Source organism: Mustela lutreola, chromosome 8 (assembly GCF_030435805.1).
Source record: "Mustela lutreola isolate mMusLut2 chromosome 8, mMusLut2.pri, whole genome shotgun sequence".
NCBI lineage: Eukaryota > Metazoa > Chordata > Mammalia > Carnivora > Mustelidae > Mustela > Mustela lutreola.
The window spans coordinates 75,909,891-75,926,358 of NC_081297.1; the positions used below are offsets into that span (position 1 = coordinate 75,909,891).

General features: G+C 33.9%; 1 long non-coding RNA gene across 1 annotated transcript; it reads left to right on the forward strand.

The window, feature by feature from the left end:
• The first annotated feature begins 1,000 nt into the window (after positions 1-1,000).
• Positions 1,001-15,892, forward strand: LOC131838885 (uncharacterized). The gene is made up of 3 exons (XR_009356732.1): positions 1,001-1,206; positions 8,774-8,841; positions 15,274-15,892. It is a non-coding gene; the product is annotated as an uncharacterized LOC131838885 (long non-coding RNA).
• Positions 15,893-16,468: the final 576 nt, after the last annotated feature.

The window sequence follows — 16,468 nt, forward strand, 5'->3', positions numbered from 1 at the left end:
CAATGTCAATAACCCCACCCCCTTCTCCCAGGCCCCCTCCCCCCAGCAACCCTCAGTTTGTTTTGTGAGATTGAGAGTCTTTTGCTCAGCTTCTTTATTCTCTGTCATTTGGTCTTCTATATCACTAATTCTTTCTTCTGCCTCATTTATCCTAGCAGTGAGAGCCTCCATTTTTGGTTGCACCTCATTAATAGCTTTTTTGATTTCAACTTGGTTAGATTTTAGTTCTTTTATTTCTCCAGAAAGGGCTTTTATATCTCCCGAGAGGGTTTCTCTAATATCTTCCATGCCTTTTTCGAGCCCGGCTAGAACCTTGAGAATCGTAATTCTGAACTCTAGATCTGACATATTACCAATGTCTGTATTGATTAGGTCCCTAGCCTTCGGTACTGCCTCTTGTTCTTTTTTTTGGTGGTGAATTTTTCCACCTTATCATTTTGTCCAGATAAGAGTATATGAAGGAGCAAGTAAAATACTAAAAGGGTGGCAACAACCCCAGGAAAATATGCTTTAACCAAATCAGAAGAGATCCCAAATCGTGAGGGGGGAGAAAGTGGATAAAAAGAGGTTCAGAAAGAAAGAAAGAAAGAAAAGAATTAAAAAAGAAAACGAATAAAGAAAAGTATAAAAAAGAAAAAATATATATATTAGATAAACTAGTTAAAAAATGTTAAAAAAGAAAAGGGTAAAAGTTAAAAAAATTTTAGCAGAAGAAGAGAAAAAAAATGAAAAAGAAAAAAAATTAAATTAACTGCAAGACTAAAAAAAATCACAGGGGAAAAGCCATGAGTTCCGTGCTTTGCTTTCTCCTCCTCTGGAATTCTGCTGCTCTCCTTGGTATTGAAACTGCACTCCTTGGTAAGTGAACTTGGTCTTGGCAAGATTTCTTGTTGATCTTCTGGGGGAGGGGCCTGTTGTAGTGATTCTTAAGTGTCTTTGCCCCAGGCGGAATTGCACTGCCCTTATCAGGGGCCAGGCTGAGTAATCCGCTCGGGTTTGATTTCAGGAGCTTTTGTTCCCTGAGCGCTTTTCGTAGAGTTCCAGAGGACGGGAATACAAATAGCAGCCTCCTGGTCTCTGGCCCAGAAGAGCCGAGAGCCCGGGGCCCCACTCCTCAGTGCGCCCTCAGAGAACAGCGCCCAGTAACTCCTGTCTGCCTGACCTTTGGCCGCGCTCCGAGCTCACCGAGCCTGCAACCGGTTCAAGGTAACCTGGAGCTGTGAGCTCACTGTCGGCTCTGTCTCTGTAGCCGGCTTCCCCGTTCTAATACCTGTAAGCTCTGCGACACTCAGACACTCCCAATCCTTCTGGACCCTGCGGGACCTGAGGCCACGCTGACCCCACGTGGGTTTCACCCCGGTTTAGCCTCTGGAGCGATGTCCCTCAGCGGCACAGACTTTTAAAAGTCCTGATTTTGTGCTCCGTTGCTCCTCCGCTTGCCCGGAGTTGGCCCCTCCACCCGGGGTCTATCTTCCTGTCACTTTGGATTTACTTCTCTGCCAGTCCTACCTTTCAGAAAGTGGTTGATTTTCTGTTTCTAGAATTGCTGTTCTTCTTCTCTTCCATCTGTCAATGGATTTGTAGGTGTTTGCAATCTTTAGATAAGCTATCTAGCTGATCTCCTGCTAGCTGAAGTAGTCTCAGCCTGCTACTTCTCCGCCATCTTGACTCCTCCCTCTTCCATCTGTCAATGGATTTGTAGGTGTTTGCAATCTTTAGATAAGCTATCTAGCTGATCTCCTGCTAGCTGAAGTAGTCTCAGCCTGCTACTTCTCCGCCATCTTGACTCCTCCCTCTTCCTGCAACATATTTTGTCTAATCTCTTCTGAGCTTAAACAAGTGCTCTTTTAGATTCTTGGTAAGAAGCACTGAAATACAACTAAAATTGAATAACAAAATTATACATCAGCACATTTTATGTGGCTCATGGGAAGATGATGCTATTATCAGTGATTATAAAGAAGACAAGAAAATAAGCTTGAAATGAAATAAATTACTTTGGTTTGTTGGACTACAAACTGCTTTTTTATGTTTTTTATAAAAAGTTAAAGACACATCAAGATAGGGGGCACTCAACTGTTACAAGCTGGGTATTCTGGAAATACTTAGCTCTCTGGAGTGTGTGTGAATGTGTGAAAGGGGTGTGTGTATGTATATGTTACTATTTGATTGTATTTGCTCTTTCCCCCCCCAAACAATATACTTATCCTGGCACTTTCTCAAACTTTCATAATCCATTGGTAATACATACTAATTACTTCAAAATCAAAAGCTCTTACCACAAAATATATTGTTGAATTATAAACTCGTTCCAAGTGTGCAATCCAACTTATTGACTATTTCACAGAACCTACAATTCAATATCACATTTATCATCTGTAAAATGGAGGTTATAATTTTAATATGTATTGGATCGAAACCAAAATAAACTCTTAGCATGGTTCATGGTTTCCAAAGTCTGTGAAATAAGCTGCCATTAGGATAAAGCCCAGCATCTGTATCATGGTTTAGAATAATCTTCTCACACCACATATCACAACATATAAGCTACTTTGTATTTTCTTCATTAAAGTTTAAGCTTTGTGGAGGCAAGTAATATGTCTCTCTTGATCTCCATTGAATTATTACAATTAGCTCAAATACAGGCAATTATTTGGCACTCAGTAACATCCTTGAATATATAATAAATTAATAAAATGGGTAAAAATTAATAAATAATAAACCATATTTTTTTTTTTACAAATGACCATGGTCATTTAATTTTAAGTCAATAAACCTGTAAATTTAAATTAGTACGAGATTTCTATTTTCCTTCTAAAAATAACAACAAAAAAGAAAGATACTGTTTTAGTAAAGATATTCCACATTTGTGGAACATAAACAATGAAGGTAACTACATAATCAAGATTTTAAAATATGTACGCTCTTTGACTGAGCAATTTTACTTTTGGGATTTTATGTGAAAAAATCAGATAAGTGTCCAAAAATAATAATAATACAACAAGAAGAAATAATACATGTGACCCAATATAATGTATTCATTAAATAAATTATTGCACATAAAAATGATGAAAAACTTCATCCAGTAAAAGTCTGACTCACAAGTATCATTTTAGGATATGGCAAATGTAAGTGATTTAATGGAAATAAAACAATACAACAAAAACATGTACATATAACAAATATTAATCATGGTTATCACTGAATGATAAATACTGTGTTTTTCTTTTCTTACCTACATTTTCTAACATTTCCAAATTTCCTGCAGTACCTATGTATTACTTAATGGTGTTAAATAAAAGTTATTCAAATAGTTCTTCTGTGAAGTTTTCCTTATTTCCCCTAGATATTACCTTCTCTATATGACTTTATTATTTTCCCCAATTTTAAATTATTGTCCATTTCATATTATATTAAATACATTTGTTAACATATTTGTTTCCCTTCAAAATCTTTAAAAAAGTCAACAATGACTGACTTATTTATTTATTTATTTGAAAGATTTTAATTATTTATCTCAGAGAGAAAGCACAAGCAGGGGGAGCAGCAGACTTCCCACTAAGCAAGAAGCCTGATACAGAACTTGATCCCAGGACCCTGAGATCATGACCTGAGCTGAAGGCAAACACAGCCAACTAAGCCACCCAGGTGTCCCTGAGTTATTTATTTTAATATCATCTGTACCAAGTTTGGAGACTGAAAAATACTAGGAACAACAACAAAAAGAATTTTTTCCAATTTAGCCACTGGGGAATTACAGTCATGAAATGATTCAATTCTACCCAAATTGTTTCTGTAAGTCACACTGAGGACAATCACTACTATAGGTAGTATTGTTGTTTTTGATGTATAATGCAAAGAATTTTTATTATCAATTTTATTCATGGTATGAGCCATTCACTCAAGACATTTTCTAGTATCTACTATGTAATTATTCATGGTATTAGTAAAAATTGTTAGTTTTCTCTGCACAATTATAATTTTCCTATATAACTAATAAAGATAATATATTTATAAGTGATTCGTCTAAAAAATCTTAAATGGAAATGTAAGTGCTTACATGAAATACCTGAAATTTTCATCTGATTTGGAAAAGTGCAATAAACCTTCAAAATACAGATTTGGAACTAATCCGTGAGCACAATTTAGAAACTTATTTAGAATTACTTTTGTAGAAAACAATGAATTCTGGAACACTGAAAAGAAATTTTAAAAAATAAATAAAAATATAAGAAAAGAAAACATTGTAGCTAAGCAACATCAAGCCTTAGTTGATGCAATTGATTCAAAAGGCAAATAAATTAAACAGAGAAATATTCTTAATTATTAACATATCAATACCACAATAAACACAGAATTTAACTTGTGGTACCCCATTAAATTACCATGGACTGTTCAGCATTTGGATGCGTGTTATAAATATATATGTATAACTCTACTCTTTATCAGAAAACTATATATTTTAATTTAGCATTTTATATATAACAAATTCCTCCAACTGAAGATAATAATCATATTTGAACAAGCATCTCAAATTTGTTTTCTATAGTGCAAATCTAATGATCTCCTTTGAAGATGTACCTCTCACTGTTATATTTTTGAAGAAGTAATTAATTTCCAACTTTGAAGAAAATCATACTAGTCTCAAAGAGCAGGAGAGAGAAAAATCTCAACAAATTTTTTTATCTTTCCTTTGATATATGTGCATGAAATTAGTCAAAAGGACATTAGAATTACTATACAGAGAATATTTATTACTTATTATTAATATTTTGCATACACTTAGAATCTTTTCTTCAAGGTGCCCAGGATAGTTTCCTATGTCTGATAGCAATTCTCACTTAAACCTTTCTTTTCTTTAATTAAAAAACACTTGCAAGTTAAATACAAATAACACAAGAAAATAAGGAATTCCATTAATTGATCAATTCATGTTAAATGATTGTAGAAATGTCACTATACTCCAATAACAAGTAAAATGGTTTGTTGGAAGAAAACAAGACCCAAATATCTTCTTTATGCAACTGGAATTTGGGCAAATGAATGTAATGAATTTTTTAAAATGAGCCCACCACAACTGTATTTTTAAAATGTTTTAATTCTTGCATTTTCCAGAGGAGATAGTCCATAACTTAGACTAGATCTCAAGCTATTCATAATCATAAAAATTAATGACAATGATTGTAAAATACAACATTTTCAAAATAAAACTATTTGTTTATTTTTGTTTTATTAAATTCAAGCTAGTTAACATATGGTGTTCGTTTCAGGGTTAGAATTTAGTGATTCATCATTTGCATATAACACCAAGTGCTCATCACATCATGTGCTCTCCTTAATGCCCATGACCCAATTACCCCATCTCCCTCCAACTCCAGCAACCCTCAGTTTGTTCTCTGTAGTTGAGCCTCTTATGGTTTGCCTCCCTCTCTATTTTTATCCTATTTTATTTTTCCTTCCCTTCCCCCATCCATAGACTGTTTTTATAAGGCAGATTGCTTATGCTTTATAAATGTATTCCTCATTGCAGCCAGGGGAATATGTTAGACTCATCCATTAAACATTTACTTAATGATTTTTACAAGCCTTATGATTCCAAAATACCCGATAATTTATTTTATATGCACATTTTACATGTGAAGCATTCCAAATTTTCCAAGAAACTCAACGGAGACAGAAGAACACCCCTTGTTTAGAGGATGGACAGTATCTAAACTTGATGCCACCATGAGATGAGTTTTATAAGGGCCATCAAATTTTTCTGACTATAGCAAATCTGTTGTTTTAGAGCTAAAATAATAATGTTGTTCTAGAAAAATCCTAAGCAGTATTTTTAGTGCCTGGAACATAGTACATGCTAACAAAAACATGCAGAGGGAAGGAAGGATGGAAAAAGGAAAGGAGGAAGGTGGAGCAGAGGGTGAGGAAGAGGAGGAGAGAGAGGAAAAGGAGAGGAATCATTTGCCTCCTTTAACTTCATGGCTTAATCGGTGTGACTCAATATTTTAGATGTGGAGAGATAAAATATCCTATGTTGAAACTAAAACTGGATTTTTCTTGCAAGTTTAGAGGTCAGAATCCATTCATTCATTCATTCATTCACTCAACACATTATTTGACCGCCTATTTTTTGTTAGAGATTGAGCTTAGTGTTGGGATATAAAGATGTTATCATGCACCCAGTTTCTGGGTAGTTTCTACTCTTATAAGAAATTAAGATATAAATTAATAAATTAAGATATAAATAAATTAAGAATGTAATGCAAGAAGAGGTAGCAAATTTTTACCAAATGAGATGTAATCACATTAATTAATTTAAGGAAGGTTAAAAAATGAATAATAATGTCCATCACCCTTTTACCTTGTCCCCCCACCCACCTCTCCTCCAGCAATGCTCAGTTTGTTCTCTAGTTAAGAGTCCCTTATAGTTTTTCTCCCTCTCTGTTTCTATCTTATTTTTCTTTCCTTTTCCCTAAGTTCATCAGTTTTGTTTCTTAAATTCCACATATAAGTGAAATCATATGGTATTTGTCTTTCTCTGACTACTTATTTTGCTTAGTATAATATACTCTAGTTTATACCACATTGTTGACAATGGCAAGATATCATTATTTTTGATGGCTGAGTAATATTCTATGAAATATTTAAGTACATATATTTATATGTATATCTCACATGTTCTTTATCCATTCACTTATCAATGGCCATCTTGGCTCTTTCCACAGTTTAGATATTGTAGACTTTGCTGTTACAAACATTGGAGTGCATGTGCTCCTTTGAATCACTAGTTTTGTATCCTTTGGGTAAATACCTAGTAGTGCAATTGCTGGGTCATAGGGTAGTTTTACTTTTAACTTTTCGAGGAATCTCCATACTGTTTTCTGGAGTGACTATGCCAGTTGCATTCCCACCAATGGTGTAAGAGGGTTCCTCTTTCTCTGCATCCTTGCCAACATTTGCTGTTTCCTGTGCTATTAATTTTAGGCATTCTGACCCATGTGAGGTAGTATTTCATCACGGTTTTCATTTGTATCTCCCTGATGCTGAGTGATGTTGAGTATTTTCTCGTGTGTCTGTTGGCTATTTGTGTATCTTCTTTGGAGAAATGTCTATTCATGTCTTCTGCCCATTTCTTGATGAATTTTTTTGTTTTTGGAGTGTTGAGTTCAATGAATTTTTATAGGTTATGGATACTAGCCATTTATCTAATATGTCATTTACAAATATCTTCTCCCTTCTATAGGCTGTGTGATGATATTTGCTGTGAGTTTTTCATATAATGCTTTTATGAATTTGAAGTATGTTCCTTTTTACCCTACACTGCAGAGAGTTTTAGTCAAGAATGGATGTGGTATTTTGTCAAATGCTTTTTATGTATCTCTTGAGAGGATCCTGTGGTTCTTTTCCTTTCTTTTATCGGTATCATGTATCACATTGATTGATTCACAGATGCTGAACCATCCTTGCAGCCCAGGAATAAATCCCATTTGGTCATGGTGAAAAACTCTTTTAATTTACTATTGGATCCCATTAACTAGTACATTGGTGAGAATTTTTGCATCTATGTTCATTAGGGTTATTAGTCTGTAATTCTCCTTTTTGGTGCGGTCTTTGGTCTCATACAAAGTATGGAAGTTTTCCTTCCATTTCTTTTTTTTTTTTTTTAAGAGTTTCAGAAGAATAGGTATTAATTCTTTAAATGTTTGGTAGATTTCCCCATCCAAACCTAGACTCATTTTTTGGGAAATTTTTGATTAGTCATTCAATTTCTTTGCTGGTTATGGGCCTGCTCAGCTTTTCCAGTTCTTCCTGTCTCCCAGTTTTGGTAGTTTATGTTTTTAGGAATTTTTCTATATTTTCCAAATTGCCCATTTTGTTGGCATAAAATTGTTCATAATATTCTCTTATAATTGTATTTCTGCGGTGTTGGTTGTAATCTTTCCTCTTTCGTTCATGATTTTGTTTATTTGGGTCCTTTCTGTTTTCTTTTTGATAAGTCTGGGGGTTTATCAATTTTGTTAATTAGGGTTTTATCAATTTTCTTAATTCTTTCAAGGAATCAGCTCCTAGTTTCATTGATCTGTTCAACCTTTTTTTAATTTCTATATCATTAATTCTGATCTAATCTTTATTATTTCCCCTTTCCTGCTGGATTTAGACTTTATTTGCTGTTCTTTTTCAAACTATTTTAGGTGTAATGAGACTTCTCTTGCTTCTTGAGGAAGCCTGTATTGCTATATGCGTTCCTCTTAGGACTGCCTTTAGTGGCATTTCCCAAAGATGGGTCCCCCTACTACTCCACCATGTTCTAAAAGTTATACGCTGCTTAAAATACTTTTTGTTTCTATATATTTCTGTTACACCATAATATCTTTAACATCATTTTTCAGAAACAGACCTTGTTGACATTTCTAGATTCTATATATTATCCCTAGATATTTTTAGAAAAATCTGTAATGGTTGAACAGTACCATTGTTCTCCCATGTTCTCCTCATACCTTGAATCACCAAGTCAAGGAAACAAACAGATGTATCTGCCCTGGAGGATAAAATATCCACATATGATCAACAATATGTTTGAAATGTCATGATTTTGTGGCTATGCACATAATCAATTGCAGTGGAAAAAAATGATATTTTATGCAAAATCATCCATAATCCCATGTGTCTGTTGAGACAAAAGCTGTCTAGTTTTCTTTCAATTGCCTACTACCTGTCCTTCAAATATATTTTAAGGAGGTCCTTTTCATGGTGTTTCATTTTGCCATTTCAGGTTGAAAACTGGAATTTGCTCTGCCACTTGCCTCCCACATCCATTTATTTCATGTATAGCTGTGAAAGGTATGCCTAATGTTTGTCATGAGATTTGCATCTTCCATTCTTTAGTTCTGTTTGCACCCTGCATTCATTAAATCTACAGAACTGGGAGGCCATGTCTCAACACTGGCAGATTTTGTGAAATTCAGGTACATTCAAAGATGGTAAATAGTGTCTCATAATGAAATGCACACATGGTATGTCAATGCCTTTTTACTGATAGTAAATGGAAAGTTATGTAATCTACTAGTGTAAACTCAAACTTTTTAATTGAATACAAGTTCTCTATATGAATACTTAGAAAACAAAGGGAAAAAAACAGACATTGTTAAAATAAGATAATGATCTTTTTTTCCTCCTCACAATTTTTCTAGACTGGCAATAATTAAGCCTCAGTTGGACTTGGTTTCTGAAATAAATGAGCAAAAAATTCTCATATTTTTCTAACATTTCATCTTTTTTATAATTTTTAAGAACCATGATTGTTCCAATGATTTCATCAGAATGTCTGATGATCAGTAATACATGCCCTATCTTTGCTGAGGACAAAATACTTCACCATGTTAACAAATTCAAGGTCATAAAACCTTGATAAGTTGCTTTTTTGTCATTATTCTGGTGGAAAGATTATTGCCAATAGTGAAAATGAGTACCTATTACAGATTTAAGGTTTTATTCTACGTTGACACGAAAAATTTTGTAAAGATTAAAATCAGGAAGCAGGAAGTATTTCTGACCTGTGCCACAGTAGTAACAACTTATGTAGCAGAGCAGTAGATTTAGAAAAATAAATAACTAAAAACTATCCCCAACGTGCCCAAATCGAATTAAATAAGATAGAAAAATAATGATTTTTTTCATTTTTAATACCAATTTCTACTTTTCTTAGTATTAAAGAAAAGTATAAAATTAACTCAGATGGATCCTTTGGAATTGGATAATCTTGAATACACATGCAATGATTAAGAGCAAGAAAGCACTGAAAAAAATAAGCTACTCTGCCTAAGAAAATATGCAGAGAACCAGAGAAATTAAAACAGCAGGCTTGCTAAAAGGTAGATCATCTCTAAGGCAACCTCCCTTCACACATGCACATCAAACAAGTCACCAAATCCTGCAAACTCTACTTCTAAAATTATACGTAGGAATATTTCCCAGTCCAGTTCTCCTCTCCTCCCACCACCGCTACCATGCTGTTCAACAGCAAGTGATTTCTTTCCTTAGTGTTCTCTTCTTTTCTCATCGCCAGTCGCCTCTTTCTTCAAGCTATTCCCTACAACGCTGGCAGCTTTGTATTCTGAAATAAGAGTCCTGATTTGCTGGGCTCCAAGCTTAACTAGATTTTTGGTAGCTCCGGCTATGTGAAGAATAGAATTTTAAATTTTGAACATTGTGTACAAAACACTTCACAATCCAGAGTCACAAGCATTAATTCACCCACTCATATCTACTTTCACATGTCTGATTACACCCATGGGCAGTGGTGAAAAGGAAATTATATTTTGTTCATCTCTTTATCCCTATTATCTTCCATAGTTCCTGACACCTAATTCATGTTCTATAATTACTAAATAAACATTCGTAAGTTAATTAATGACAAAGCAGAAATGTTAAGTTGATATAAATATCAGGAGATATCTATCTATCATCTATTTATCTATCTAAACATTGTTCTATTAACGATTTTGAATCATAGTTTCTAAATCTGTATGGAGGCAATATAGCATAAGAGAACATTAGAGAGAAATTGTCTGGAAAAAAATAGTACTTTTAGTTTCTACTAGGCTGAGTGATTAAAGATAAATTATTTAACATCCCTTACCACATTCTGTTCATCTCTGAATAAAAAATATTACTCCTTGTCCTATCTAAATCTTAGGGTTCTTATAAGGCTCAGATGAATTAAGATATTTAGAGTGTTTAGTAGGTTTGTCTAAATTATCATTTTGCATTGTACGGTTTAGATAAGGATTAATTCAGAGTTTAAACTATATTCCCAACTATTATGTGCTAAATATAGCAAGCCTGAAACTTCAGAAGTGGCTATTTAGCATTTGTTGGTTACATGTAAGTCAAATGCTATAAATAGATGTGAAAAATTCCAGAGCATAAATTAATCAGGATTTTTTTTTTGAAGGATTGAAAATATCCCTACCTTGCAAGCTTATATAGGAAAGCTTAATAAGAGTGCTTTAGGGACGCCTGGGTGGCTCAGTTGGTTAAGCAGCTGCCTTCGGCTCAGGTCATGATCCCATCCTGGGATCGAGTCCCACATCGGGCTCCTTGCTCAGCAGGGAGCCTGCTTTTCTCTCTGCCTCTGCCTGCCATTCTGTCTGCCTGTGCTCGCTCTCTCCCCCCCCCCTCTCTGATAAATAAATTAAAAATCTTAAAAAAAAAAAAGTGCTTTAACTGTTTCCATAAACTTCCACAAATAAGGAAAACATTGCTCCCTTTTAATACAGTAATATCGCATCTGTGGCTCCCATATGTACTCTCCATGTGTTTGATTAACCTCTTTTTACTTCTGAATCCATAATAAATATGCGTGTATTTCTTTTGGTTATTTGATAAGTAGCCTTTAGAGATTCAAATGTTGCTATAGAGAAGGTGGTGTGTAAAATGACTTTGGATAAACCTAATGCATGCATCAAAACGGATGTGTCTGATGATACAACAACCATAGTCTCATTTTCTTTTCCTTTTTTCCCTCTCATTCATATTTTGGTCTATATTGATAAAACCAGTTCAGTCAATCATTCAGTCAATCATCTGGAAATGTTATCTATGTGGATTTAGGTAATCACTATGACTGTATTTTTAGATGAATTGACTAGATATTTTGGCATCCTTCAGTGTTACCCGTCATGATTCATACTGATAGTCCATTTATTTAAAGAGATAGTCAAGAAAGGGCCACTGACAGAAAAACAAACAAACAAGCAAACCCACAACACTATAAATGCAGTATTTCTTAAATTCCCCAGGAGTACATGTCTTCAGCAGTAAAGGAAATATATAAAATTGGTGACATTTTCCTCTCAGTGTTGTCCAGATGAACCTCTAGAGCCAACCTGTTTGCTTCTTCATGTTCTGTGGCATGCTGTCAAGATCCAGTAGACAGTAAGACTCACTAGGAAGAGAATATTAATGTGGCCCAACTTCTATTTAGTTCTATACCTGCTACTGGGTATTAGTGACTCTCACTGATTGAGAGGTCAACTTGGGGTTTCAGATCTTTCTATAATCTACATATAAGAAGAAGCTGGAAACATTTTTATAGGCAATGACCTAGATCTACTTCTCAAAAGATACTAAATTGATGGGGTTTTGTTCATTACTTATAAGGATTTTAAACCATATAAATATACCAAATAAATTCAATATTCAGATATATGCTGTGATAACATATTGCCTAATCTTGCTATACTTTGTAGTCCATTCATTCAGGCTTTATGAATAGCAGTAGAAACACATTAAAAAAAATCTTTAAATACTGCCTCTAATCATCTCATTTACTCTCCCCCATCTTCATTCTGTTTTTCAGGCTCCTAATCAACAGTGCTTATACTTATTCAAGTTCTATCCAGACTCTTTTTCATTAGAGGATAGTATCTGTTCTAAAACCAATGAAAAAGCAGAGGATTGGAATACTAACCATCCTAATGGTACTGAATTAGTATGTCCTAATAACTAATGACTGCTCTTATAATGGGACTGTCCTGTCTCACATCCAGAAACAGTGCAAATGTTGGCCTTGTTCTTGCCACATGTTTACATACTACCCTCTGCCTTTGAATTTCATCCAGCTGATTCAGGGTTAGTCTTTTGATCTATACCAGAACAAATCATCTCAAATCTTGTAGTAAGAGGAAAAACCCGAGAATATTCTGGCCATATTTCTTTTCCCATCCTTACTCTCTATCATCATCCTGAGAACCCGGACTCTGAACTCTTTTTGCTCTGTCATGAGCTACATTTTCTCTGCCATGTTATTTTTCTTTTCTTGCATTTAAACGCTATTTTATAGAAAAGTGATAGCTTGATGAGATATTTGGCTCATTGCCCTGCCATATATCTTGGTTAGGGCCAAGGTATATTGTATTGTGCCATTGTTTTAAGTAATGCTGTAAAAGAGGCTAAAAGCTATTAGGTTAAAATGAATTGGGATATGCAAAGGGCTGCATATTTTATGATCTTACTTCTACAAAATGTTCAGAAAAGGTAAATCTGTAGAAGAGACAGCAGATCAGTGTTTTCTTAGGTCTGGGGATTGACTATACACAGGTACAAAGGAATTTGGGAGAATAATGAAAATATTTTAAAACAACATTTTCATAATGGTTGCACAACTGTATATATTCATCAAAAAAAAACTTAAAATGAGTACATTTTATTTCATACTAATTATACCTCAACAAAGCTATAAAAACAAATAAATACTAGTAACAAGGCTTTAAGAGACAGAAATAAAACAAAATTGCCATTATATTGATAATTGTTTAAGCTGGTTGATAGATAATGGGGTTTGATCTTAGCATTTAATATTTATGTGGTTTTTACACTTAAACAGGAAAAAAGAAAGGTAAAATTATAGGAGTCTATGTAATCGCCTCAAAGACACCAAATATAAATCTGGATATATTTAATACTTATTTGTTCACTAATGTGCTTTATATAGATTTGATATTAAGGGTAATTTTCAAGTAATATCCTGTTTCTCCCCGCATTATTCATGGCAGCCTATTAGTGTCTACTTCTAATCAAATTTCCGGTCTTTTCTCTTCCTGGTCTCACCAGTTGACCCATCCCTCCGCTTACTTCCTCAGCGTTCCTTTTGCATGATATTCTTTATTCTGACACCAAATAGCGCTCTCTTGAATTTAAGCTGAGAGAGCATGGAAGCTTGCAATGAATGTATCCAATCAGGCTTTAATGTTGTTATGTTTATGCTATCCAAAGACCCAAGGAAATGATTTAGGATTCATAGGAAAAAAAAAAAATCAGAGCTATAAGCAAAGCAAAAAACACTGTAACGTATAACTTTTGTTTCAAAGTACATACAATTCAAATTTTGGCATTGATAAGATGATCTATATTCAAAAATAATTTGAAAACTATAGTGATATGTCTAACCTTATCTGCATATATTTTGTGACTAAAAGTGTATAGAAAATATGTAGGATAAGATTATAGGCTAAAGTAAATAAGTTGGTGCAGTAGTTTTCCACAACCTTTGAACAAGTGATTTTTGCATTTTATGTCATTTCCAGTTGTTGGACAGATTTCTGATCTCCCACAAGCTGCTTCAGAAATTCTTTACCTACTCAAATATTCCCAGGGATGTTGGTAGGCATGCTTCTATAGTTACTTCTTTTAGAAACTTCCTTTTTTTTTTTTTAGTAGTCAGGTGCTAATAAAGGCACATCAAGTTCAGAACAGGCAGTTGGTTGGAACATAATTCAATAATCAGATAATGATAGCCAGGAACCACGTGTAATAAGTAATTTTTAATTAAAAATTATCCCAGTGTTCCTCCTTTCATTTTATTTTTTCAGTTATCTAGTTTAATAATATATCAGAGAGCTTTCTGCTTTTAAAAACATCAATTTATCTTTTAATAATAATCTTTATAAACAAATACAATGAGATGGTAAATAAACATTTAAATAGTTCAAAGGCATATGATAAAAAAAAAAAAAAAACTATTCTTCCTACTCTTGATCTCCAGTCTTATTCCCTAGAAGTAATAACTCTTAACTGGCTCATTTTGGTATATGCAAAATAAATAAATAAATAAATAAGTATATCCTGTTATACATTTAATGATGGATTTTGAAGCTCTTTTATGTCAGAACATTCACATCAACATATTCCTCTAAATACCTACCACCATTCTATGGAAGTAACAATGTGTTTTTTTTAAAACAACTCTTCTGTTATTATGCGCAGCTAGGTTCCACTTTTCTTTCTTTCATTTTTTCTCCCCCCCAATACAAAAATATTGCAATAAATATCTTGTACCTCTGGATACACCTGTGAGTGTTTCTTTAGGATAAATTCTGAATAATAGAGTTAATGAGCAAAGGACTTGTACATTTGTTGATTTCTGTTATTTTATGCAGAGCTGCCCTCCAAAATGTGTCAGTTGTATATAAGAGTCCTAATACTCCTGAACCCTTAAGAGTGTGAAAAAAAATGACATGTACATTTTACATACAAACTTAATATATATTTAAGAATTTAGGGGTTTTGGTGGTTGTGGTTTTTGTTTGTCTGTTTTTGTTTTGTTTTGCAGAAAGCATCAATAACTCTTTCACTTAATAGGTTTTGTTTGTTTGTTTGAAGAGAGTTATACCAGAACTCCTGTTTTTTTGATTAGAAAGGGTCATGACAGATAGAAGCTGCCTCTGAGAAAAATTAGAAAAGTCAAATAAAATACAGAAATCATCCTTTTAGGACAATGGAAAAGTTGCCGAGACAATGAAGAATTATGGCAGACTGCAGAGAGGGAGGAAGCTCTGGAGTGAGAAAATTCCTCAGCCACTCCTATTCTGGGACATTTGCTGATTCTGGGGCACAGCGAATAGAGAAAATACAAGGATGTTAGCTGAAAAACCTAAAAGGCCAGGGATGAACCAGAGGTGGACTGAACTGCTACACAGAAATGATAACAGTGGGATTTTTATAAGAGCCATATTGTACTTAAATTTTGATTATGGGGAATTGAATGTTTACAACATTTAACTCTTTAAATTCTTATATCTTTTGACACAACCTTAAAATTCTTCCACATATATAAGATTTTTTAGTTTATTTCTACATATTTTCTAGTGTTTACTGCTTACAATTACAAATGCCTTTTTTTTTCCAAAGATTTTTTTTTTTTTAATTTATTTACTTGACAGAAAAGAGATCACAAGGAGGCAGAAATGCAGGCAGAGAGAGGAGGGGAAGCAGGCTCCCTACAAAGCAGAGAGACCAATGCAGGGCTCAATCCCAAGACCCTGAGATCATGACCCAAGCCAAAGGTAGGAGCCCAACCCATCGAGTCACCCAGGTGCCCCACAAATGACTTTTCTTTCATCACATTCATTTGTCTATTTACTTGTTTTTAATTTTGGTTCAAGATATAGCATGCATGAAGAAAAGTTCAAAGATCTTAAGTTTATATTTTTCAACATAAGATACTGGAACAACCAGAAATCCATATGAAAAAAGTAATCTAGATCCAGACTTAGCACCACATAGAAAATTTAACACAAAATAGATCACAGACCTAAAAATGCAAAACATAAAACTTCTAGGAGACAACCTCTAGGAGACCTTGGGTTAGGCAAAGATTTCGAAGATCTGAGAACAGCGTACTCCACAATCAGACTTCTTTAAAATTAAAAACATCCGTTTTAAAAGATAAGAAGATAAGAAGACAATTCACAACTGAGAGAAAATATTTGCAAAGTACATATCTAATTAAAAAAACTTGAATCCAGAATATATAAGAATTCTCAAAACTCAGCAATAAAAAACCAAACAGATGTTTTACCAAAGGAGGTATAGTAATAGCAAATAAGTACATGAAAAGATGCTCAGCATCATTAGTTATTAAGGAAACGAAATTTAAAACCACAATGGTATCACTACATACCTAGTA